Source organism: Cervus canadensis, chromosome 8, assembly GCF_019320065.1.
Source record: "Cervus canadensis isolate Bull #8, Minnesota chromosome 8, ASM1932006v1, whole genome shotgun sequence".
In the NCBI taxonomy this organism is placed as follows: Eukaryota; Metazoa; Chordata; class Mammalia; order Artiodactyla; family Cervidae; genus Cervus; species Cervus canadensis.
The window spans coordinates 88333090-88359775 of NC_057393.1; the positions used below are offsets into that span (position 1 = coordinate 88333090).

The following is a 26686-nucleotide window of genomic DNA, read 5'->3' on the forward strand; positions in this document are numbered from 1 at the left end:
TCTTTTGGGATTTTTTTTTTCATATGAACACTGATCAAATAACTCTATTCTGTACATTGCTTAGCTTCTATTATTTTTTTCCTTCTCTCTGTCTGCTCCTCAGGCCTTCAGAGTATTTGAATGGTTGTCTGACTCACTAATTTGTTCTTTAACTTAATCCACTTGGCTATTCGACCCATTTACTGAGAATTTTTTCAACTTTTATATTCTGTATTCTCTGAATTTCCATTTGGGTTTATGACTTCCTACTTCACCTCCTGTTTCCAATATTCTCCTTCACCTTGTGGAAGTATGTGATTACATCTACTGAACATCTTGTGTCTAATTATGCTTCACCAGGTAAGAGTCCATTATTGTTGTTCCTTCACGGCCGTTGCCCTCCTAAGAAGTCTCATGTATATTCCATCGAGTTCATGTTTGCTTAGGCATATTAACACCTCAGCAGGTGATGGGTCTTTGGAGAAGGGGATAATGCCAAGGCCATAACTTGTGCCTAACCTATTAGGCGGGCCATCATCTCTGATAGAATAATTTGTACTTCTGTGTTTGCAGAAATACATGAGACTCCCTCAATTATCTACCTTCCGTGGAACAGAGAGGGCTGGAGGAATGCTGACGACCCAAGCCTTCCTGGGACAGCTCCTCTGATTCACCGGCCAGCAGGAGCTTGTCTCTTTCCAGAAGCAACATGACAGGTCCTGGCTTTCCCAGGCAAAGTGGGAGAAAGAAAAGGGCGTGTCCCCAAAGCCCCTCCTCCACTTTATCATCTGTTTCTTCCCCACAAGGAGGCCACATCACCTTCAGTTGCCAGGAGGGTCCTCGGTTAGTTTTTATTATTAACTTGTCAGATCCCCTGGCATCTCTCCGGCTTCTTTCTAATGGTGTGTGCAGGGCTGGATTCACACCCGTTCCTAGGGGAAAAAGTTTGCTGAGTCTATAAATAATTCTCTACATTATAGAACTCTGTGTTCATTTCCTATTTAATAAGATGCATTATGTATGGTCTTTGAGTGAAAATGAAAGATACTTATCCTGAAATACCTCTTAGAATGCATATGTCAAAGTTTGGAAATCAGTTTTAGAGACACAAACTGAACGATGAGCAAATCATGTAGGTGTGAAATTACAGTGCTTCATTATAGCTCATGTAATAATTTCATGAAGGTTTAGATTTTTAAAATATCTTCTTATTGAATCCATTTGTAATGAAGAGTAGTGGCTAATTTCAGAGTCTCTCCTATGAAGGAGAATAATGAGGTCATTAGTAACAATCCCTTAAACAAATGACTTATAGCCATTTGAGCTATGTGAGATCTTTGGTGATGTTTTTACAACCAATAATGAGACAATTTGAAGACACAGGTTCAGTGTTTCTGGGGAAGCTCTTGCATGGCGAATAGTGATTCATCATTCCTATTATTCCTCATTTGAAAGCTAAATAAAGTCCCAGAGAGATCATCAGATTGTGGCTTGAATCTTGGTGGAACTTAGGAATGAGTGTGTTATTTACAGAGAATGATGTTAAAAGAGGGGCTAGGCAGGAAATTTGTGGGCAAGTTTCCACTCATTTTAGAAATAGAAATAATTCTACCACAGTGAGTTAGAATTCTAACACAGTGAGTGAATTCTAACACAGTTCACAGTGAATGAATTGTGTCTAACACAGACACTCACAATTTCAGTTCTTCTTACTAAACTCTCTTTCCTGACCTATGACTATTTTCAGTTATAGAGTATTAGCATTTTACCTAATTCTTTAGAAAACTTGAAAATAACCAGATCTTTTCACAGACCCATAATGGAGTAAACTATCAAACCAGTATGTGAATGCCCAATGGGAGTAAGCCTTCAACTGCAAACTGCTTAGACACCACCTGTCCTCATGTGTCTAAAATATTTTCATTCCTTGCACAACAAAGATTAAAGTTCCAGTTTTCAGAAACAGAGTTTCTTAAAAATTTTAACATTTCATTCCTTTGTCTTCTATTTCCCAAGAAAGAAAGATTAATAAAATCCTCCCCTGAGCAAAGACTTTTGGATAGTTTAGCCTGCTTCCCAAAATGCCATCTGAAACTCTGACAAGAGGAAATGTAGTATATGAAAAAAGCGTTTGTCTTGGAAACTGTAGTGGATACTGTTATTTGATGAGCCAATGTCCCTTCTTCTTACCCTTCGTAACAGAACTCGGGGAGTATTCAGGTAAATAACCCACCTTTGTTGGGTCTTACTGGTCGGGCTTCCCTGGGGGCTCAGCTGGTAAAGAATCTGCCTGCAATGCAGGAGACCTGGGTTTGATCCCTGGGTTGAGAAGATCCCCTGGAGAAGGGAAAGGCTACCCACTCCAGTATTATGGCCTGGAGAATTCCATGGACTGTATAGTCCATGGGGTCACAAAGAGTCAGACAGGACTGAGCAACTTTCACTTTCACTTCACTTTACTGGATGGTAAGCCTAGTCACCCAGATGACCGTGACTAGATGAAAACAGATGACCTATGACATTCTATTGGGCAATCCTTTATGGTACAGGGGTTGGCAATCCAGATAGCTAAACTAAAGTCAATCAGACCAAGTTCTATGGCCCATGCTGACATGCTGGTGGGTGAGGAATAGTTTTCGTTTTCTTTCCCAAAACAGCAATGAACAAGGAAACCACTGTGTCTATCCTGTGACCTAATGGAGTCATCCTACAGGCAAAGCTGATGCATTGTGAATGGAAATCATTGGGAAAAAAAGAAATGGGAAGAATCTTTGAGTTTTTGATGACAAGTCTGAGTTGCTAACTCAACCAACCCAGGTGTCCATCCTACTTTTGTTTAAGCCAGTTAGAGTTTGTATGCCTATTAATTGTGGCTGAACATAGAGTTGATTCAGTCAAGATCAGATGACTTTGATTGGAATTTAGCCTCTACTATAAAGTTTGGTGACCTTTGGAAAGTACTTTCTCTCAGTTTGAGTCTCTACATTTGCAATATAATAGGCTATGGTTTTTCCAATGGTCATGTATGGATGTGAGAGTTGGACTATAAAGAAAGATGAGCACCAAAGAATTCATGCTTTTGAACTGTGGTGTTTGAGAAGACTCTTGAGAGTCCCTTAGACTGCAAGGAGATCCAACCAGTCCATCCTAAAGGAGATCAGTCCTGAATAGCCATTGGAAGGACTGATGCTGAAGCTGAAACTCCAATACTTTGGTCACCTGATTCGAAGAACTGACTCCTTAGAAAAGACCCTGATGCTGGGAAAGATTGAGGGCAGGAGGAGAAGGGGACGACAAAGGATGAGATGGTTGGATGGCATCACCGACTCAATGGACATGGGTTTAGGTGAACTCCAGGAGTTGGTGATGGACAGAGAGGCCTGGCGTGCTGCGGTTCATGGGATCGCAAAGAGTGGGACATGACTGAGTGACTGAACTGAACTGATCTCTTATTATTATCTCAGAGGATAGATTATAAAAAAGATACAAAATGATATATACAATATATAAAAGAGCAACAGTAGTAGAAAAAGTATTCAAGTTCTCAAATCTTGAATTGTAGTAAGCACTAGTAAAATGAAAACCAGTCTTAAATGTGCATGTATGATGGCTCAGTTCAGTTCAGTTCATGGCATGAGGTGGCCAAAGTACTGGAGTTTCAGCTTCAACATCAGTCCTTCCAATGAACACCCAGGACTGAGCTCCTTTAGGATGGACTGGTTGGATCTCCTTGCAGTCCAAGGGACTCTCAAGAGTCTTCTCCAACACCACAGTTCAAAAGCATCGATTTTTCAGCGCTTAGCCTTCTTCACAGTCCAACTCTCACATCCATACATGACCACTGAAAAACCATAGCCTTGACCAAACGGACCATTTTTGGCAAAGTAATGTCTCTGCTTTTTAATATGCTATCTAGGTTGGTCATAAATTTCCTTCCAAGGAGTAAGCGTCTTTTAATTTCATGGCTTCAGTCACCATCTGCAGTGATTTTGGAGCCCAGAAAAACAAAGTCTGACACTGTTTCCACTGTCTCCCCATCTATTTCCCATGAAGTGATGGGACCAGATGCCATGATCTTAGTTTTCTGAACGTTGAGCTTTAAGCCAACATTTTCACTCTCCTCTTTCACTTTCATCAAGAGGCTTTTTAGTTCCTCTTCACTTTCTGCCATAAAGGTGGTGTCATCTGCATATCTGAGGTTATTGATACTTCTCCCAGCATACTTGATTCCAGCTTGTGCTTCTTCCAGCCCAGCATTTCTCATGATGTACTCTGCATATAAGTTAAATAAGCAGGGTGAAAATATACAACTTGAAGTACTCCTTTTCCTATTTGGAACCAGTCTGTTATTCCATGTCCAGTTCTAACTGCTGCTTCCGGACCTGCATACAGGTTTCTCAAGAGGCAGGTGAGGTGGTCTGGTACTCCCATCTCTTTCAGAATTTTCCACAGTTTATTGTGATCCACACAGTCAAAGGCTTTGGCATAGTCAATAAAGCAGAAATAGATGTTTTACTGGAACTCTCTTGCTTTTTCGATGATCCAGCAGATGTTGGCAATTTGATCTATGGTTCCTCTGCCTCTTCTACAACCAGCTTGAACATCTAGAAGTTCACGGTCACGTATTGCTGAAGCTAGGATGATGAAGTGTATGATGGCTAGGATACGATAATCATGAGCCCTATTTAATTTTCTCCTATTATTATATAATAAATATAAATTGGGTGAGACCAGTAATTAATTCCACCCAAGATTTAACCTTCCAACAATATAAAAGATGTTTTGCAGAAGGGTAGTACAGTTATTCATCCTTATCATTCTCATCATTCCTATCATCCCCATCATCTTCATTTCCATCATCTTCATCATCTCCAACATCTTCATCATCTCCATCAACTTCATCATCTGCATCATCTATCTCCATCACTACCACCACCACCCTCATCATCACTACTGTTAATTAACAGTGATTGGTCAGAGGTTGTTCTAAAAGTTGTTACCTCAACATAACCTCACGAAGTAGTCAGTATTGCAACACTGTGGAAGATTTAAATTACAATTCAAATTCTTTGACATTCCTACAATCGAGAGGTGGAGTCTCGTCCTCTCCTCTTGATTCTGGGCTGCCTTACTGACTTTCTGGTAACCAATGGATCCCAGAAAAGGCCATGCAGTTTCCACCAACTGTTCTGGGACACTTGCACTGAGGGAAGTCAGCTGCCAATCGAGAAGTCTGTCTATCCTGAAATCGCCACACTGAGGGGACTCCATGCAAATTGGTCACTGACACCAACTACAATCTCAGCTGATGGCTACTCTCAGCTGCCAGTCATGTGAGCACCTTGGCTGCCCAGCCCAGCTGAGCTGACAAGACAGCAACCTCAGTCTCATGACTACAACCTCTAGTGAGAACTACCCTGCCATGCACTTCCTGAGTTATGACACAAAATCGTGAGCAAAGTACAATGGTTATACTGGGAGAGATCTCCATTTTACAGGTGAGAAGATTAAGGCATCCTCAAAAGCCAAAGATATAGTCTAAGCCTGAGCCTGCTCAATTCCCTCTCCTTTGTAGATAGGCCAATCCACCATGAATTTTAGAAATCCTTTCCAACTCAGCAGCTTCTTTCAAACTGTTACTCCCCACCCCTACCCCCGCTGCCCACTGCATCACTCAGCTGTAAACACCGAGATAAAAGTGGAAAGAGAATATCACCAGAAATAGCTACTGATATATAGACAGATAATTATCTTGAACAATTGAATGCTCAGTTTTATAACATGAAATCAAGGTTATCAGGAATCTCCATCAACCCAGCTCCTCCTCTTAATTTCTCCATTTATATTCATGTTCTCTTTATTCCTGCCTCCTCTTGGCTTATTTGTTGCTCTCTCACCATTAGAATTCCATCCTTGGAGAGCAGTAATCCTGTCTGTCATGCTGACTGCTGTTCCCACCACCTAGCACAATGTGAAACATACTAAGACTCAACACATATACCCCACCTGACATGTATACACTGGTATATTTTAAACAGGTAACCAACACAGTACAGGGAACTCTACTCAATGTTATGTAACAACCTAAATGGGAAAACAATTTGAAAAAGAATAGGTACATGTATATGTACAAGTGAATCACTTTGCTATACACCTGAAACTAATGCAACATTGTTAATCAGCTATACTTCAATATAAAATAAACAGTTTAAAAAAGAGTAAACCGATTAACACAACATTGTTAATCAACTACACTTCAATTAAAAAAAAAGAAGAGGGAATTGAATGAAGGCCACACATTATGGCCACTTTCAACATTTTTGTTCCTTCATCAAACTATAGATCACAAACGGAGAACATTGTTCAGGTCTGTTCTTCCCTTTTTGACTCTGCCTTGAATTCAGCAATTCATTTTGTCAGCCCTGCAGTTAATTAGGAGTCCTTCTGCCTTCAGACATTCCACTCTTCTAATCTATCACATCTACTATTGCTCCAAAAACGTTAGTGGCTTTCACTGCGTGCCAGATGGAAGCCAACTCTTCCAAGGCCTTTCCCAGCTGACCTCAGCCCTGCTCTGGACACCTCCCCATGGCTCTCCTGTGTATTCCCAGACGACACCCAAGTGCATCACTCGCTCTTCCCAGGACAAATGCACAAGTTTCTAATTTCAGGTGATTACTTCTCATGCTTTTTCTTTCCCAAAATCCCCACCTGTTAAAAAGCCAACCAATTCATCAAGGCCCATCTCAAACGTCACTTTAGTAAAGAACTCTTCTCTCATCCCCTCCCCAGGTATAGTCTCCATTCTCTGAACCCCTATGGCATTTGGTAGTACTCTTAATACAGCTATTATATTCTGCTTTGATGTCTGACTTTGATGTGCATATACCTTCTACTGCAGGTTCCTAATGAAGTTTGAGAATAATTCGTACTCACTTTTTAAAAAACTCCTGTGAATCATACAGTCTAGCAAGGTATTAACCATGATAAGAATTCAGTAAGTATTTAATTAACTGAATGAACTTTCGGGAAAGATACACTAAAAGAACTCCTCCAATTTGAAGCAGATAAAACAATTAAGTGAAAAAATATCCACCCTAATAAAGGTTAATAGGGGAAAAGCTTTCCTGATAAGCGATCCCAGTGGACTGACTACATTAAAAATTAAGGTCTCAATATGCCACTCAACTGTGCCAGTGCCGCGTTGTTTTCTAAGCAGTTCAATGACTAAATGGAAATTTTAAATCATTTAACTACAATTCTAAAGTAGGCAAGACACAAAAACCTAGAAGTCAAAAAAGGGACAAAAAGGGACAAATCCAGATACATGCAAATTTCAACTTCTAGACAGCAAAATGCCATAAATGAAAATCAAAATGCAAATGGCCTATTTAGGAAAAAATATTTCTAATACATTGCACAATCCAAGAATCAAATTCCTTAACCTTCAAGAGTTCTGAAAATCAATAGGAAGAAAAACAAACATCCCAAGAAAAAACAGAATAAGCAGAGGAAGAAATACCAATGACCAATAAATACATAAAAAGGTGATCAGTAACATTTCAAGGTAAAGACGTGCAAATAAAGCATTACCCTTTTTAAGGAAAGTCATTTGGCAATGCTTGTTAAGATTTAAAAAAGCACATGGTCTTTGATCCAGCTGCTCCACTTCGAAGCATGTACCCTACAGACATATTCAGACAAGAAAAAAAGAGCTGTGTGGAAAAGTACAGTAATTGCATCACAAGAAACAACTGGAAACAACCAAAGGGAGAAAACAAATCAAGCAAATTTACTGTTGCACACAAGGCAACCATTCACAACAGAAGGCTCTAAGTCTCTCAAAATAATGGAAAGGCTTCTAAAAAAAATATATCAAATTAGGTAAAGTGCAGAACAAACAGCATTCTGTTAAGATCTCATTTGACGTTTAAAAAATAACAAAAGGGCAGACATATACATCCATATATGCACGAGAGAAATATTTCTGGAAGAATATACTTGAAACTGTCTCCTTATAGTTGGGAGAGACATGGGGGATTTACTTTATATTTTACTGCTTTCTGCTGTATATATTCTTTTTTTTTATTCAAATAAACCACATGCATTCTTTATTTTTATAACAGAAAGGAAATAAATCTAAATTTTTAAAAATTTATGCACTGCTTTTCCTTTGGCCTTTTGGCCAAAATTTGCACAGTCCCCTTTGTTGAGAGACGCTGTCCTAGTTTGTGGGCACATGTGTGATCAGTGCAAACTGTCAGTTGAGGAAAGGGCTTCCTAATCAGAGCTTTTCAGGAGTAGGAGCTACACTGAGTCCTGAGAGCCACAGGATAAACAGAAACACATGCCCACGCCGAGGGCAGCCAAGGAATTTTAAAGGGAAACAGGAGCTAGACGGGAAGAGAGAGCGAGCCTCATAAATCGCCCCCCAGCTCCTCTCCTGGGTACTGTCCAGTAGCTCAACTTGAAGAGAAAAGGAGCCAGACCCCGCCCTGCAGGTGAAGGCTGTGCTTCTCCCCACCCCTCGGAGCAGGTGCCTTTCCACTGACAGCTCAGGGCTGGAATGGGAAGAGAGACCTGCCAAAGGGCTCCCACCGAATGTTTTATGGGACAAACGTTCGGTCAGAGTGTCAGAGAGGCAGAGCGTCCCTACAGCTCCACAGACGTGTGCATCTGGCCTTATGGAAAAGAAGACAGAAAAATGTCCCCAGACTGTGTTCTATGGAGAAGAGTAAAAGCCACTTGGGAATGAGTGATGCCCCAAGCCGCAGCCCGGAGATGCTGCTGGCACGGTGTGAGAGCCTTGGAGATACTGCGGGGCTGGAGCAGAGGGCTCATCCTGCCATCATGAGAGCCTTAGGGAGGCTTTCCCTGGTGCTGTAGTTCTCAGTCCACAAGCCACAGGAGGCGTGACATGAGCTCCAAAGAGACCACAATCATGGCTCCAGGGACAGCGAACAGCCAGGGATGGAGCCTCTGACACGAAAGGGAGCCCAGAGGCAGCTGCAGCCTCATCATGGGCTGAGCCCCGATCCCCCAAACAAAAGACGTGATCAATACACACCCCAAGCAAAAGGAGCTCAAATGAGACTTCTTCACAAATGATAGGCTGCAGGGGTGAAACAGGGGTGCTATATGACAGCCCCACACAGGGGGTGAGGCACTGAACTTCCAGATGACGCTGTTAGGAGCAGTGGGCTCACCCCATGTACACCCTTCGTTTATGGCCCTGCAGCCCACACTTCTGCTTTGACCTGTATCCTAGACTGTAATCATCCACGTACATTTGTTGCTATTGTAGTTCACTCGCTTGGTTGTGTCTGATTCTCTGCAACACCAAGGACTGCAGCACGCCAGGCTTCCTTGTCCTTCATTATCTCCTGGAGTTTGCTCAAACTCATGTCCTTTGAGTCAGTGATACCATTTAACCACATATATTTGCTCCCTCCCAGGGAAGGGAAGGACTTCCCTGGTGGTTCAGACGATAAAGAGTCTGCCTACAATGTGGGAGACCCAGGTTCTACCCCTAGGTCAAGAAGATCCCCTGGAGAAGGGAATGGCTACCTACTCCAGTGTTCTTGCCTGGAGAATTCCATGGACAGAGGAAACTGGTGGGCTACAGTGTGTGGGGTCACAAAGAGTCAGACACGACTGAGTGACTAACGCTTTCACTTTCAAAGCAAGGACACCTTCGAGGTCAGAGTGTGCCCTTGATAGATCAGGGAGTGAAGAGACTTGTGTTCAGTGTTCGGGGTGATGCTCAGTCCGCCTTGCACTGTCCTCAGGCCATCATCAAGGCTGAAGGAGATCAAAGCCCAGAGCTCCCCTCGGGCCAGCAGAACGCATGCTGTCAGCAGGAAGAGCAGGAAGACCACGGAAGCCTTCCTGCCTCTCAGAAGCACATGTGCTGCACCTGGGCAGGGCCTCGGCACCTGTGCCTCGCAGCTGCAGGTTATTCTAAGACCCTGGCGGCTGCTGCTTGGTCGCTCAGTCATGTCTGACTCTGTGCCACCCCGTGGACTGCAGCCCACCAGGCTCCTCTGCCCATGGGATCCTCCAGGCAAGAAGACTGGAGTGGGTGGGTATTTCCTTCTCCAGGGGATCTTTCCAACCCAGAGATCAAACCCATGTCTCCTGCTCGGCAGGCAGATTCTTTACCACTAAGCCACCTGGGAAACCCAAGACCCTGGTGATAAACCAACCAAGGAAAGAGAAAGCCAGAGTGGCCACAAAAGAATCATAAAAACAGGACTGAAGGGTTGAAGGGGTTGGAGAGATGACGAGCAATGACCTGCCCTGAGCTAGTTCTCCTTAAATGCAAGAGATCAGGCATCGCAGTGAAGGCTGGTCCACAGGACAACCAAACCGCAGGGCAGGCAAGCAAGGTGGGGGGCCCACGGCATCGGGGGTCCCACCAAATGTGCACTCAGAGCTCCTGAGTGGCGGGTCTGACTGAAGTTCATGGGGGCTGCACTCACTGAAATTACCTGCAAGATCTCACGTGAGGGTGCATGGGAATCGGAGCCATAGATTTCATGAGATCCTAATAAAGGCATGTGATTTTTTTTTTTAAAGAAAAGAAAAGGGGATTAATGTACACATGGATCACTTAAGAGTTCTTGGTTCCCAAGCCAGGGTGGGCCTGAGACTCTGCCTTCCAGCCACAGTGGATGGTGCCCGTCTTGCCAGTTTGCAGCCACACCTTAAACAGCAGGGTCTTACCTGCTGAAACCTACAGCCTCCAAGGGCTCACATGGCCTGCACCCACAGGGTTCAGAGCAGTGCTGACCGGTCTAGATTTTAGCACATGTGACAAGAAACACCTGATGGGAGACAGGCTCAGACAAGTGTCACTGGCACTTCCTAACTGCCTTTGGCGTTTACGACCAGCTCATCATTAACACGGAAGAGCCAGGAAGACGGGCTTCCATCACCGCTGAAGATAACCCGGAGTCCCAGGTGTCTGGGCCCTTCTTGTGAGTTTAGAAGGAAATCCAGCAAAGAGAGTAGATTGTCCTCATTCTGGCTTTTATCTACCACCTCTGGGAAACTGACAGGAAAAACAAGGATGGTCAAGGGACTTCATTTTGTTTATAGAGAACGTGTGTGGCGCTGAATATCTATGCATATGAAAGATCAGATTAAACCTTTCCGGGCAAAATGAAGCCTAAGTGGTTGCTATCAGCAAATTCCACTGGCAAAGACTCGATACAGAATGGATCTTAGCCCTCTCAGCCTGGCTGGGCTTTCGGCCACCAAGGAGGGTCCTGAGGGCTGAGCAGAGCCGAGATGCGGTCCTGAGACAGGAGTCTACAGGGGCAAGTAGAAAGCCTAGCGCCTGACAGCAGCCTGACTGTGCATCAACAGCTCTATCCCCAGTACACAAAGTATCATAAAGGCTGAAATCCAAATTGAAGTCTAAAAATAGCAGGATGAAATTATTTCCTTCCTTCCCTTCACCAGAGAGCAAAGCGGCTGACATCAATATCCGCAGGGCACAACCGACTTCTCTGAGTTTGCGTAGAAAGAACGATTACACAACTGCCCTTTCTCACCAGCAGACCTACCGTCCCAGGAAATAAGGAAGGGAAAGCAATTACATTGTTGCTGAAAACCAATAATGGATATTTGATTACGATTATTAATGGGGAAAGAAAGAGATGGACCGCTGAGCTGCAACCAACCACTAAGTGAATCTGCAGGAGATTCCAAGAGGGGGATTAATTTTTTGTTTTCTTTTCATCTCTCAGCCAGTCATTGGAATGTGACACCAAACTTTAAGCATGGCCTGTCACATCCTTATCAATATTCAATGCCACGGCACTGTGGTCACATTATCTCCCCTGGATTCCCAAGTGACAGGCTCCTTGCTGTGGTGGCTTGTTTTCCCTTTGCCTCTAGATGGGAGGCGGATGTAGCTGCGAACTGACTTGACAGATGCAGGAAATTAACTAATTTTCAAGATATTAGAAAGACATTTTGTAGCAAATATTTACTTCTCTGTTTCTTTCCTACTGATATTGAACATGCATTATCTAATCTGGAGGATGCGGGATTTACAATCTCTCTGAACTAAGGGATGTTATGGCTCTTTCTAAAAAAAAAAAAAATCGCTGTCAATTCCTTCAACCCCTGATGAGAACACTACTGCAGCATCAAGTACATTTGTCATAATCGAATAGAACATATGGTGAGGCATGCAGGGAGAGAAGACAAGGAGAGATTTCTCTGACTTGATACGGCACCTGAAAACCCATTCCCCTGCACTGGCTGCCTCACCATTGAATTTCCACTTACTGTCTGCCTCAAGGTCCAGGTAAACATGGCAGCTTCGTGTATTGGCCATTAGCAGTTAGAAGCTCCCCAGACGGGGAAGGCTGGGAATGGGGAGAGCTGAACTGGGGGGGCAGGCTGAGAGGAGACCGGTACCACCCCCACTGGGCCTGCCAGGGCTTTCGGCACTTTTCACACATTATTGCATTCTCTTGTAAGATTTCACTACCATGGTGAGTGTTATTATGACGATGCTCTCAACTCTGTAGATCAGGGTGTGGACTCGAGGCTCTGGTATTTCCTCAGAGTTACCCAGCTAGCTAGTTGGTGGAGATGAGATTGAATCCCATCCTGATGACAAAACCCATGACCTGATGGCATTAGGTTTTCACTCATTTTGTGAGAAATATTTAGCTTCCCTCTCCACCTGGGAAATGCAATTTCCTATTCTATACTAACCAAACAAAACATGTAAGGACTCATTTGACTGATCTCTAAGTCCTAAGTGCCTAAGACCCATACAGTCACCCATACCTGGTAATTTTTTTGTGATAGATCTTGCTCATTTTTGTGCCGACATAGGAACATCTCTCTTGAGATGACAGAAATAACAGTGGTTGTTGTAAATGGTAACAGACAAAGCAGGCGTTCATTATTATGTGCAAGACTGAGCATTTCCCTAGGCTGCCTGTCACAAAAACAGGATTTCAAATGCAAACTATCTCAAAATTCTATATACACACACACATGCACATGTTATGAAACACTTTTTAGTCTAATCCTTAACACTCTTCAAACTCTAACATTCAGCCTTTTCCAATAATAATAGCAATCATCATCATAATAGCCTTTTCAATAATGATAGCAACAATCATAATTATTATTACAAATAATATTATTCTTGCAGATAATAATGGCAACAAACGTTTACTGAGCCTATCCCATTATTGGTGCAAATGGGCCTAATGTATCTCATTTAATCTACATAATAGCTTTGTGAGGGTTTTACTGTTATATTTCTTTTCACAAACAGGAAAACTGAAACATAGAGAGATTAAATAATTTCCCAGGTCAGAAAGCACTTCCTTGGTGGCTCAGACAGTAAAGAATCTGCCTGCAACGCAGGAGACCCTGGTTCAATCACTGGGTTGGGAAGATCCCCTGGAGAAAGGAATGGCTACCCACTCCAGTATTCTTACCTTCGGAATCCCATGGACAGAAGAGCCTGGCTGTATACAGCACTGCAGTCAAACATGACTAAGTGACTAATGCATACCCGGTCACAAAACAGAGGCCAGGATCAGATAATCTGACCCAGAACCGTCTTCCGGACCCTGCATCATCCTTCTTCCCAAACCCTCATCCATCTAGGTCCTTGCCAGGCACTGGCCCCAAACCCACAATGCCTTGCTCTCTCCAGACATCCTGGCAACTCTTCTTCTAGCTTGGGTACTGTCTTTTCTTGCTACCTTCCCTTGACTACTGGCTCTCTCACCTTGCCTTACACTAAAGAAGCAGCCACGTCTCAGCCACCAGGCAGCAAGCTCCCCACCGTCAGGTCTCCCTTCCCCACCCACCCGGCTTGGGGTCTGGGGCGCTATGAATCCTGCACAAAGAACTGCCCCCAAGCCCATCCTCTGAGACCATGGTTCTGCCTCCTCCCCACCCAAGAGTATGAGAAGCACTTGTCAAGACCTTCTGAGTGACATCTCTTCATACCTGTAATGATAATTTTGAACTTTCCCCCCTTTCTGTTTTTGTTTCACTAAAGGGGTCCCCAGTCCATCAAACCATACTCAAAATACTATTTTCTAGTATTTTAGTAGCTCCAGCTAGCCAACTTCTTCACCTTCCCCACATGTTCTATTCCACGTTTCCCGGTACATTTGTAACTCAAAGTAATTAAAATGCCTGCATTTATAAACTATATAAAGTAGAGGTGGGTGGTTTCATCACAAAAGTGTGTGTGTGTGTGTGTGTGTGCTCAGCTGTATTAGACTCTTTGTGGCCCCATGGACTGTAGCCTGCAAGGCCCCTCTGTCTATGGAATTCTCCAGGCAAGAATACCTGGAGTGGGCTGCCATTTCGTACTGCAGGGGATCATCCCACCCCAGAGATCGAACCTGTGTCTCGTGTCTTCTGCACTGGCAGGCAGGCAGATTCCTTCCCACTGCACTACCTTGGAAGCCTGATCACAAAAGGTGTGACTGCAAAATTCGTTAAAGGACTTATGTTGCCTGACAGATGTATCTGTTTGTTCCAAGATCATAATGACTTGACAGAATCCGTCAGACGGACTCGGGGTCAGACGGCTCACAGCTGAGTGCCGATGTAGGCAAGCAACTTATCTGCTCTCTGCCTCAGACACCTCACCTGCTAAGTGGGGTAATGACAGCATCTCACTGGATTGTGACAACAACATGAATTAAAATATGTAAGCACTGAGAACAAGGTCTGGGTGTGACAGGAATCACTACCAAGACTCCACTGTCATCACTACCATCGCCCCCATTACAAGGTCCTCCAAGTGCAGCCCTGACTATATGCCAGGTACGAGTTCCCTGACTCAGCTCCTCACTGCCTGCTTTGCAAACATATAGGGGGACCCTTTAAAACTTTTTCCTTTGCCAGCAGGGGGCGCTGCAGAGACCTTCTTAGAGGAGGGGGTTCCTGGTTTGGGGTTTTTCAGGTGGTGCTAGTGATAAAGAACCCACCTGCCAATGAAAGAGACAAAAGAGACCCTGGTTCAATCCCTGGGTTGGGAAGGTCCCCTGGAGGAGGACACGGCAACCTGCTCCAGTGTTCCTTTCTGGAGAATCCCATGGACTGAGGAGCCTGGTGGGGCCTCTCAGCAGGACCCTAAGGGGCTGGCTTCTCTGGACCCAGCTCCCAGAGCTGCTGCATGCCAGGGCCCAGAACACGCGTGGGACTCTCCCCGCTCCCAGCTCCTGCAGGCAGGCTGCTGTCCCCAGTGCCCAGTCTCATGGGTTCTGCAGCACCCGCTCCTTCGGGCGCAGTTTCCCCAGCACCCAGCTCCTTTCATGTGACCAGCTTCTCCTGCACAGGCCCCTGAAGCGGGCTCAGCTGCTCCAGCACCGGCGTGTCCGCGGCTCCTGGAAGGCCACAGCTTCTCTGAAGACCTCCTCAAGCACTTTGTCAGCAGACTGCCTCTGGTGAGACAGATCCCTATGCACCATCTTCTTTGGATCCCTGGAAGGTAGGTCCCAGGAGGTTCCAGGTAGAGGCCGGCCTGCAGGTGCACCGGTGTGGCCCCACAGGCTTCCTGACTGCCGCTGGTCATGCCCCTTAGCCTGGGGGCAGGGGTTCCTGGTCTCGGCCCTGAGATTAGCCCCTAAATGCTCTTGACTTCTTCTGGTGGATCCCTCATTGCTTCAATACTTTGTTATAATGAATAGTTCTTTGCCAGGTGGTGCTAGTGGTAAAGAACCCACCTGCCAATGCAGGAGACATAAGAGATGCAGTTCGATTCCTATGTTGGGAAGACCCCCTGGAGGAGGGTGTGGCAACCCACTCCAGTATTCTTGCCTGGAGAATCCCATGGACAGAGGAGCCTGGCGGGTTATAGTCCATGGGGTCACAAGAGTCAGGCATGACTAAAGTGACTTAACACGCCCACATACTGTCCCTTGACAACAAAGGTCCATCTAGTCAAGGCTATGGTTGTTCCAGTAGTCATGTATGGATGTGAGAGTTGGACTATAAAGAAAGCTGAGCACCGAAGAATTGGTGCTTTTGAACTGTGGTGTTGGAGAAGACTCAAGAGTCCCTTGGACTGCAAGGAGATCCAACCAATTCATCCTAAAGGAAATCAGTGCTGGATGTTCATTGGAAGGACTGATGCTGAAGCTGAAACTCCAATACTTTGGCCACCTGATGGGAAGAACAGATTCATTCAAAAACACCCTGATGCTGGGAAAGATTGAAGGCAGGAGGAGAGGGGGATGACAGAGGATGAGATGGTTGGATGGCATCACCGACTCAATAGACATGAGTTTCAGTAAACTCTGGGAGTTGGTGATGGACAGGGAGGCCTGGCCTGATGCAGTCCATGGGGTCGAAAAGAGCAACTGAAGCAACCGAACTGAATACTGTCCCTGTTCAAGTTACTTGTCTGAGGCCTGTCTCCTTATCAGACTTTGACTGAAACACTCTCTGCTCCCATTTCCTTGCCCTTATTAGGAACCACCAGGGCCCTCAGCCTTCTCTGTGTTTCATACACTCCAAGTCTGTTCTTTTGGGGGGGGGCGGGGCTGTGATGGGTCTTTGCTGTTGTGTGGGCTGCTTTCTCTAGTTGTGGCATGCAAAGGCTACTCTCTAGTTGCAATGCACGGGCTTCTCACTGTGCTGGCTTCCCGTGTCGCAGAACACAGGTTCTAGGGCTTTCGGTCTTCAGTAGCTGAGGCATGTGGCTCAGCAGTTGCGGCTCCCAGGCCCTACGCTGCAGGCTCAGTAGTTGCAGTTGTACACAGGCTTAGCTGCTCCGGGGCGTGTGGGATCTTCCCTGACCAGCGATCGAACCCACGTCTCTTTCATTGGCAGGTGGACTCTACCGCTGAGCCACCAGGGGAACCCCACTCCAAGTCTTTTCTTGTCTTAAGATAATCTTTTTCATTTTCTAGAATGTCCTGAAATCCCACCAAGCCTTTCCATGACGGGCTCCTTGGGCATTTCCTCGAAGGCACTTTCCAGGGTTTCTACCTGCAAGAGCCCTCAGTCACCATCTAGCACGTGGTCCTGTTTCCCTGTCTTCACAAGACTGAGCACTGCATGAATTATCCTATTCTTCCCTCCGCCTCCTTCGCTTTTTTTTTCCATTTATTTTTATTAGTTGGAGACTAATTACTTTACAATATTGTAGTGGTTTTTGCCATACATTGACATGAATCAGCCATGGATTTACCTTCCCTAATTAAATGCAAGTTCTGTGACAGCAAAGACTGCGCCTGGATTGTTTGCTGCCGGGGCTGCAGGGAAGAGGTGTCAGATGTGGGAGCACTTGATAAATAGTTGTATAAAAGAGATGAGAAGGGAGAATAAGAAAGTTTTGGTTTTTTTTTTAAAGGAGGAATCCAGGTCCTGGTTGTAATGACCTATACATTTAATGAATTACTTCTGTTACCCGTTCTCCCAGTCACTGCTGCCTCAGATTCTGGAAGCACCAGTATCGGTGACTTCCTACACTTGGTCACTAAGACCCACAGACATTTTTAGTTAAATTTGCCCCTCCTTCGACTGTCTCTTCTGCAGTTGTTCCATCCTTCTCCACACATCAGTCCTGCCTCTATGAACTCATGGCTTTATTATCTTAATAACTTGTATGCTCAGCCACTCAGTTGTGTCTGACTGTGAATCCATGAACTGAAGCCCACCAGGCTCCTCTATCCATGGGATTTTCCAGGCAAGAATACTGGAGCAGGTTGCCATTTCCTCCTTCAGGGAATCTTCCTGACCCAGGGATCAAGCCCATGTCTCCTGAATCTCTTGCACTGGCAGGCAGATTCTTTGCCACTAAGCCACCTGGGAAGACCAATAGCCTACTGACCGGACTCTCTAATTTCAAGTTCTTTCTCCTTTTAAATCTATTCTGAATAGTGTTGCCAATGAATTTTTCTAAAACCCTGCTTTTCATTGAGCCCTTACTCTCTTCTTTACAGACCAGTTGTTACTTGTTTCATCCAGCCTAAACATATTGCCTCCCTCCTAAGACCCCCCTACATTTGCTCCATGCTGCCTAACAAGCTGCACTGTTTATCAACGTGCGACAGCCCTTCTGCCTGTTCAGACTGGCTCTCCCCAGCCCCATGAGTGAGCCAGGCCACTCTCCTCCCAGGCCCACTCACAGGGGTTCTCCTTCACTGAGATTCTGGTAGGGGACAGCTCAAACTCTCCACTCTACAAACACTGGCAACCACAGGATCACTGACACACTCCTCTGAGGCCTCCAGAAAACAGCAGGAATCTTTTAGTAGACATATATGTTGTCTTTTCCTCATATTATCAAAAGAAATGCCTGACCTCCTTGGTTCTCTGTGGCTTTCAGTAAGGTATTGAATGAGTACCAGGCAAGGATGAATGAGGACAATTGATAGCCTTCTGGTTGAGGATCACTGTGAATTCTAAGGCCTGGAGAACCTGCCTTGGGGCAAGCTAAGATCTTGTTCCCCTGTTCTGTTCTGTTCTGTTCAGTCACTAAGTCATGTCTGACTCTTCTCAACCCCACAAAGTACAGCACACTAGGCTTTCCTGTCCTGCACTATCTCCCAGAGCTTACTCAGACTCAAGTCCATTGAGTCGGTGATGCCATCCAACCATCTCATCCTCTATCATCCCCTTCTCCTCTTGTCCTCAATCTTTCCCAGCATCAGGGTCTTTTCCAATGAGTCAGCTCTTCACAGCAGGTGGCCAAAGTATTGGAGCTTCAGCTTCAGCATCAGTCCTTCCAATGAATATTCAGGACTGATTTCCTTTAGGATTGACTGGAGTCCAAGGGACTCTCAAGAGTCTTCTCCAACACCACAGTTCAAAAGCATCAATTCTTTGGCGCTCAGCCTTCTTTATGGTCCAACTCTCACATCTGGGCACATCTACTGGAAAAACCATAGCTTTGACTATACAGGCCTTTATTTATTTTATTTTATTTTATTTTTTTGGGTTTTGTCATACATTGATATGAATCAGCCATAGAGTTACACGTATACCCCATCCTGATCCCCTCTCCCACCTCCCTCTCCACCCGATTCCTCTGGGTCTTCCCAGTGCACCAGGCCCGAGCACTTGTCTCATGCATCCCACCTGGGCTGGTGATCTGTTTCACCATAGATAATATACATGCTGTTCTTTTGAAACATCCCACCCTCACCTTCTCCCACAGAGTTCAAAAGTCTGTTCTGTACTTCTGTGTCTCTTTTTCTGTTTTGCATATAGGGTTATCGTTACCATCTTTCTAAATTCCATATATATGTGTTAGTATGCTGTAATGTTCTTTATCTTTCTGGCTTACTTCACTCTGTATAATGGGCTCCAGTTTCATCCATCTCATTAGAACTGATTCAAATGAATTCTTTTTAACAGCTGAGTTATATTCCATGGTGTATATGTACCACAACTTCCTTATCCATTCATCTGCTGATGTACAGCCTTTATATAGTTGGCAAGTGATGTCTCTGATTTTCAATATGCTGTCTAGGTTCCCCTACAAGGCTCTAAGATAGTCATCTGACCCAAATCACAATCTTTCTGTTTATTCAAATATTAAATCTAATATGACACACTTTGCATGTGCTTTGTATAAAAAAACTACTTTGGAAAAAAATCAGAAATGAGAATTTCCACAAAGGTGTTTATTCTGTATAAAGGTCCTCCTCCTGTCTATTTTCATCTGGAGACTGTTTCATAGCTTTCTTCTTTTGAAATTGTTAAGAAAAAAGATTTTTGGGGAAGAACTACATCTTTCCTCATACTTCCACCCCTGGAACCAAGGACCCGAGGAAAGGACACAGGTGCCTATTAGTTAAATGCTATTGGTCCTAACAGTTCAAAGCTTCAAGCCTCTTGAGCAAAGAGAAATTAATTCTTAAGTTTTCCATGCAACAAAAAATTGGAAAACAAAAAATGTCCTTCAATGAAATATGGTTAAGCAAACTGCAATATGTGTACTTATTGGAATGTTAATTACTCTGAAAATTGTGGTTATAATTGTCACGTGGTAACAGAGAACAGTATTTTTGACAAACCACCTGGTTGGGACAAAAACAGTATTTCCAAAATCCGTTTATACAATTAGTTATAAGTGCTGTGAGTCCTGGGAGATCTTGGAGTGGTATAGTCTAAGTATGAGAAGGAAAATAAAACTGTCAGCACAGAATGGGTCACAAACAGAGCTCTGCACAATTGAAATCTAAAGAGGATTCTGGCTCGCTGTTCTTTACGACTTGACCCCTTTCTGATGAAATGGACTGCTGGGTTTACAATACAAAGATGCTTAACAATTTGTGGGTTCTATGTCCTACTCTTGGGAAGGTTTACATTCACAAGTAATGCTGTCAGATGCAGGACAGCATGTACGGTACTGCACCTTTCACCTAAGAGAGGGTTATGAAAATACATGGGTATGTTATTAAAAAGCAGAGGAAGGATAAACCAAAATTGAATTAATATGGGTTCCTGTAAGGAAAAGTCAAGAAGAGGCTGAAGAGAGGGAAAGACAGCTATACTTCTCTGACTACACCTTGTTTTGTACATTTAACTTTGAACAACAAATTTTGTGTTATATATTTCTAAAAGAAGCAACCACTAAAGTAAAAGACAAAAAGGTTAGCCTACTGTGCATTGAGCTAACTATGCACTGAGTTGATGGTTGAATGACACCAAGGGGAATTAATTAAAGTGATTTTAAAACTCTGTAATTTAACTCTGCATTCCTAGTGGGATATATCCTAAGAACAAAAAGAACTGCAAAGAAGTCTTAGGATGTTTTCAGTTATTATATTGTTAATTAAAATGTTAGTATTATTCTGAAACCATACATAAAATGGTTATACCAAATATAATATATATCTGTGTGTGCTGCATGCTCTGTCACTTCAGTCATGTCCAACTCTTTGTGACCCTGTGGTCTGTAGCCCACCAGGCTTCTCTGCCCATGGGATTCTCCAGACAAGAACACTGGAGTGGGTTGCCAACCCTCCTCCAGGGTGTCTTCTCAACCCAGAGACCAAACCCATGTCTCCTGTGTCTTCTGCATTGCACGTGGATTTGTTAGCACTGAGTCACCAGGGAAACCCCAATAGGATATATATATATATACACACACACACACATATAGATATACATACAGATACACACACATATATAATACAATATACTGCATACATGTATTCAAATATACTTTATAATGAAGATAAATGAAGATAGGTATACAAGTCTCTTAATGATATATGGAATAAAATTTTTCAGCATAAGAGAAAAGAAATGCAAGTATAAAATCAAAGAAGTAAAACTATGTAATCATAAATTTGAACTGGAAATAACAGTGTGAATCTGTGATATAATTTCTTTGTCTGAAAAAAAAATCCTAGCTCTGTCTACTTAAAAGTTTAAAAATAACAATAATCCAGTACCTGTTAGCACCCCCAGGGCCCAGATCGTGGTCTCTAAATATCATTTCCTACTAAGAGTAACAAGAGCTCCTTGCAGAAAACACTGATTCTTGATCTAGGCCAGCAAATATTCAAGATGAGCCCCAAACATCTTGTTACATCAGAAAACAAGGAAGCATTTTGGTTGATGTGAGATTCAGGAGCCAATCTGAAAGGGATCTCAGCCAGTGATGGGAAAATTTGGAAAAGGATAATGTCTGCAAACAACTGAAACATAACAAATATGCTAAACACCCATGACTTCATAATGCTAAACACACATGTGTGTGCATACAAACTTTCTTGTTGACCTTTAGGAATTCCAGAAAACCAATTATTATTCTGAAACTGGCGCAAAAGAGAAAGAATCAAGCATTTCCTTTCTTAAATTATAAATCAGAACAATCAAATAGATGTTGAAGGAAATTTTGTTTCTAAACTCTGAGACATTTACTAACTTTCTCATATTACCATTCAAAAATTATCTTTCCTCTCTTCAGGAAAACAGCACTATTTTTGTGGAGACATCCTGGGGAGAACTTTAGTCTCTGGTCATAGTGTTAAGAGCTGTTTTCACACACCCACAAACCCTGTTTGAAATGACCCAAAGAAACTGCTTTTTTGCTGAAGAATTTTATGTAAAAAAAAAAATAATAAATGAAGACTGTGATGGAAATAGAATGTTATTTTGCAGTCAACTAATGAAATAATAAACCCAGTCAATAATCACCAATCACTTTTTTTAGGTAAAAAGCTGATGAAAATTTGATACAAAGAGGGTAGGGCTCCCAAAACTTGAACCCAACAACCAATCTCAACACCACAGAAGATAAAGAACAGATAGTACTGTTTTCCTTATATAGAAAATGACACTATCAATGAAGCACTATAACAATAAAATCAAACCTCAATATAATCAAATCTATAGATTTAACTACCAGTTTGTGGGAAATACATGGGAAAAAAGAAACATGTTAATGACCACAAGGATACAAGTAGTCAAATTCTGTAGGACAAAAATATTGGTGACTTCAAAAACAAGCAAGTGAAGTAAAAAGGAGTAGGAACCTATATGATAAATGAGACCTAAGACCCATTTTTTAATTTGAGTAAGCCACATGTCAAAATAAAATTATGAGGCAATTTGGGAAAACTGGGTATCTGATGATTTTTAAAGTCTTATTAATTTTTTTAGGTGTGATAACAGTATGTGAACTGAGAACTTCCAGATGTTCAAATTGGATTTAGAGAAGGAACCAGAGATCAAATTAAGAAGAGGAACCAAGATCAAATTGCCAACATCCTTTGGACCATAGAAAAAGCAAAAGAATTCCAGAAAAACATCTACTTCTGCTTCATTGACTATGCTAAAGCCTTTGACTGTGTGAATCACAACAAACTGTGGAAAATTCTTAAAGAGATGGGAATACCAGACCACCATACCTGTCTCTAGTGAAACATGTATGCAAGTCAAGAAGCAACAGTTAGAACCAGACATAGAACAATGGACTGGTTCAAAATTGGGAAAGGAGTATTCAAGGCTGTATATTGTCACCCTGCTTCTTCAACTTATATGCAGAGTACATCATGAGAAATGCTGAACTGGAAGAAGCACAAGCTGGAATCAAGATTGCAGGGAGAAATATCAACAACCTCAGATATGCAGATGACACCACCCTTATGGCAGAAAGTGAAGAGGAACTAAAAAGCCTCTTGATGAAAGTGAAAGAGGAGAGTGAAAAAGTTGGCTTAAAGCTTAACATTCAGAAAACTAAGATCATGGCATCTGGTCCCATCACTTCATGGGAAATAGATGGGGAGACAGTGGAAACAGTGTCAGACTTTATTTTTGGGGGCTCCAAATCACTGCAGATGGTGACTAAAGCTATGAAATTAAAAGACATTTGCTCCTTGGAATAAAAGCTATGACAAACCTAGACAGCATATTAAAAAGCAGAGACGTCACTTTGCTGACAGTTTGTACAGTCAAAGCTATACTTTTTCCAGTAGTCCTGTATGGATGTGAGAGTTGGAACATAAAGAAGGCTGAAAGCCAAAGAATTGATGCTTCTGAACTGTGGTGTTAGAGAAGACTCTTGAGAGTCCCTTGGACTCCAAGGAGATCCAACCAGTCCATCCTAAAGGAGATCAGTCCTGGGTGTTCATTGCAGGGACTGATGCTGAGGCTGAAACTCCAATACTTTGGAAACCTGATGGGAAGAGCAGACTCACTGGAAAAGGCCTTGATGCTAAGAAAGACTGAAGGCAGGAGGAGAAGGGAACGACAGAGGATGAGATGGTTGGATGGCATCATCAACTCAACGGACATGAATTTGAGCAAGCTCCGGGAGATAGTGAAGGACAGGTAAGACCGGCATGCTGCAGACCAGGGGGTGGCAAAGAGTCGGACGTGACTGAGCGACTGAACAACAACAGTGGTATTACTGTTTGTTTGGGGGTTTGTTGTTTTTCACGTCTTTATGTTTTTGCAGATATGTATGTACTGACATATTATGGTTTTCCAGGCGGTTCAGTGGTAAAGAATCCACCTGCCAGTGCAGCAGGCACAGGAGACTTGGGTTCAATCCCTGGGTTGGGAAGATCCCCTAGAGTTGGAAACAGCAACCCACTCTAGTATTCTTGCCTGGGAAATCCCATGAACAGAGAAGCCTGGCTGGGCTATGGTCTATGGGGTCACAAAAAGTTGGACATGACACAGTAACTGAGTGCTGAGCACTGATATATTTATGGGTTAAATAAAGTGAGATTCCTTCAAAATACTCTTGTAGGAGGCTAGGAGGTATCATAGGCTGAATAATGGCTCCCCAAAGGTGTTCAAGTCCTAAAATTCAGGACCCATCAATGTTACTTTATATGGCAAAGGGGGACTTTACCGACATAATTAAGTTAAGGATTTGGGTATGAGATTATGATTGGCTTTCTGGTCAGTCTAATGACGTCATCTAGTGACTCTTGGAAACACAGGCAGAGGGCGATATGATGGCAGAAGCAGAGGTTGGAGTGATGTGCTCTGAAGATGGAGGAAGGGGTCACCAGTCAAGGACAGAGGCGGCCACTAGCAGCTGAAAAAGGAGATGAAGCAGATCCTCCCCTGGAGCCTCCAGAAGAAGCCAGCCCTGCCAACACCCTCACCGTAGCCTAGTGAGACCCACATCTGAGTTCCAGAACTGGAAGAAAGCCAATTTGGATTGTTTCAAGTTGCCCAGTTCATGGCTATACATTTCAGCAGCAGTAGGAAACTAGAACAGTGGTGAAGTGGAGGGGAGGACAGCTGAAATCAGCTCAGCCACGTGCTGAAAACGGCTGAATTTGTGAGATGTGCTCATGGGGGTTCTTTATAATTTCCCTAGCTTGGCATATGTTTGAAAATTTCCACAATAATTGGGATTTTTTAATAAAGTCTTACTAAGGAAATTTAAACCAAAAGGTTCATTTTTAAAGGGCTTTTATTTATTTATTTTTGGCCACTCTAGGTCTATGGTGCTGCACGTGGGCTTTCTTCAATTGCGGTGCGCAGGTTTCATTGCCGCGGCTTCTTGTTTCAAAGCACAAGCCCTGGCCATGCGGCCTTCAGTAGTTGCAGCACAAAGGCTCAGCAGCTGTGGCACATGGGCTTAGCTGCCCCGTAACATGTGGTATCTTCCTGGACCAGGGATCAAATCCATGTCCCCTGCATTGGCGGGCATATTCTTATCTACTGGACCACCAGGGAAGTCCAAAAAAAAAAGTTCATTTTTAAGACACTCTTTGCACGTTTCATACCTCTGCCCCATACGCAACTCCAGAATGTTGTGCCAACGTTAGCCTTGGAGAACGGAACTCTTAGGGGGTTTGAGACAGACAGATTACACAGCCACAGTGTACACCCTGGGGCACCTGAAGCAAGGTGCTTGATCTCTGCTAGCCTCGGGTCCCTATATATTCAGATGATAACAGAGCCTGCAGCTCACCGGGTTGTTGGGAGGCTTCACTTAAATAATACTATTAAGTGTTTCATGGATTACCTTCATATAGTATCTCTTATTAAAGGTCAGCTGCTTATATAGATCATCACTGCATGTCATTTCCAGCTTTCCAGCAAATATTTGAATAATTTCTCCAGACAGTCTCAATCATAATGTTTTTATTTGAATTAATGAATCCTCTAATATGTGTTTGTGACACAAGTATTTAGGATCTATTTAAATCACCAATATTCTGTTCTTAAAAACTCTTGTGTCTGTTCGACTGTTTTCTTTTGACGGTCACCTGAGATGATGAGCAACTCAAACCAAAGGTCCTGAGTGAAGCCCACCAGGCAGGCTGTAGAGAAAGAAGCCACGTTCTGGGAAAATGACTGGCTGGTCTCTCGAGCTCCAAATACGCTATGGTTCTTCTGTCCAGGAGGAGTGTCTGTGTGTTCTGGGTTAGTCTTCACCATGGAACAGAGCATCACCACTCTTATTACCCTATGTAAAGTGAAGAGAGAACTTCCTTTTCCTGTCCCAAAGATACATCTGCAGCAGCTGCAAGAAAGGTCAGACCAGTTCCTTCTTCATGAACAAATTTTCAATAGCTCTTCTGGGGTCAGCTCCTTCTCAAAAGCACACTCTTCTCTCCTAACTGGAAGCAACAGGCGCTATTGTGGGTCAGAAAGCTGGATTCTTGGCTGATGCCCAGAGGCCATGAAATAATCAGTAGTTTTAAAAACACCCCTCCCCCCACACTGCGCTGCCTCAAGCTCATTCAGGGTTTGGAGTAACACACACAGTTGGAGAAGGGACTTGAAGGCTCATTTGCACCAAAATAGTTAGAACATTAGCCCTGAGAGACACTCGGGTGAAGGGCACTGCAGAGTCCCCTGCCGCCTAGCCTCCCTCCTACTTCAGAAGCCACAAGACTTAAGAAGAATATGCAGTGAGCCAAGAAGGGCTCTTTAGACACTTAATAAACACACTAATGAGCAAGGCCTAAAATATCTTTCAAATTACTCTGTGGACTTTGACATTTCTTGGAGAAAATTACCACTCCATAGGTTGATATTATTGGTTCATTTCTTTTAATGCTAAACTAGATTTAAAAGAGTTAGCAGACCCCTGTGTTCACAGCAGCACTATTTACAACAACCCAGGCACAGAAACAACCTGAAAGTCCGTTGACAGATGAATGGATAAAGAAGATGTGGTACATATACGATGGAATATTACTCAGCCATAAAAAGGATGAAGCAATGCCATTTACAACAACAAGGATGGACCTAGAGATTATCATAC

The 26686-nt window shown here is 43.5% G+C and overlaps 1 protein-coding gene across 4 annotated transcripts in view; it reads right to left on the reverse strand.

Annotated features, from left to right (window-relative positions):
• DISC1 (DISC1 scaffold protein) overlaps positions 1-26686 on the reverse strand; it is a 433479-nt gene that overhangs the window by 38479 nt on the left and 368314 nt on the right. The gene's annotated exons all lie outside the window — the stretch shown is intronic.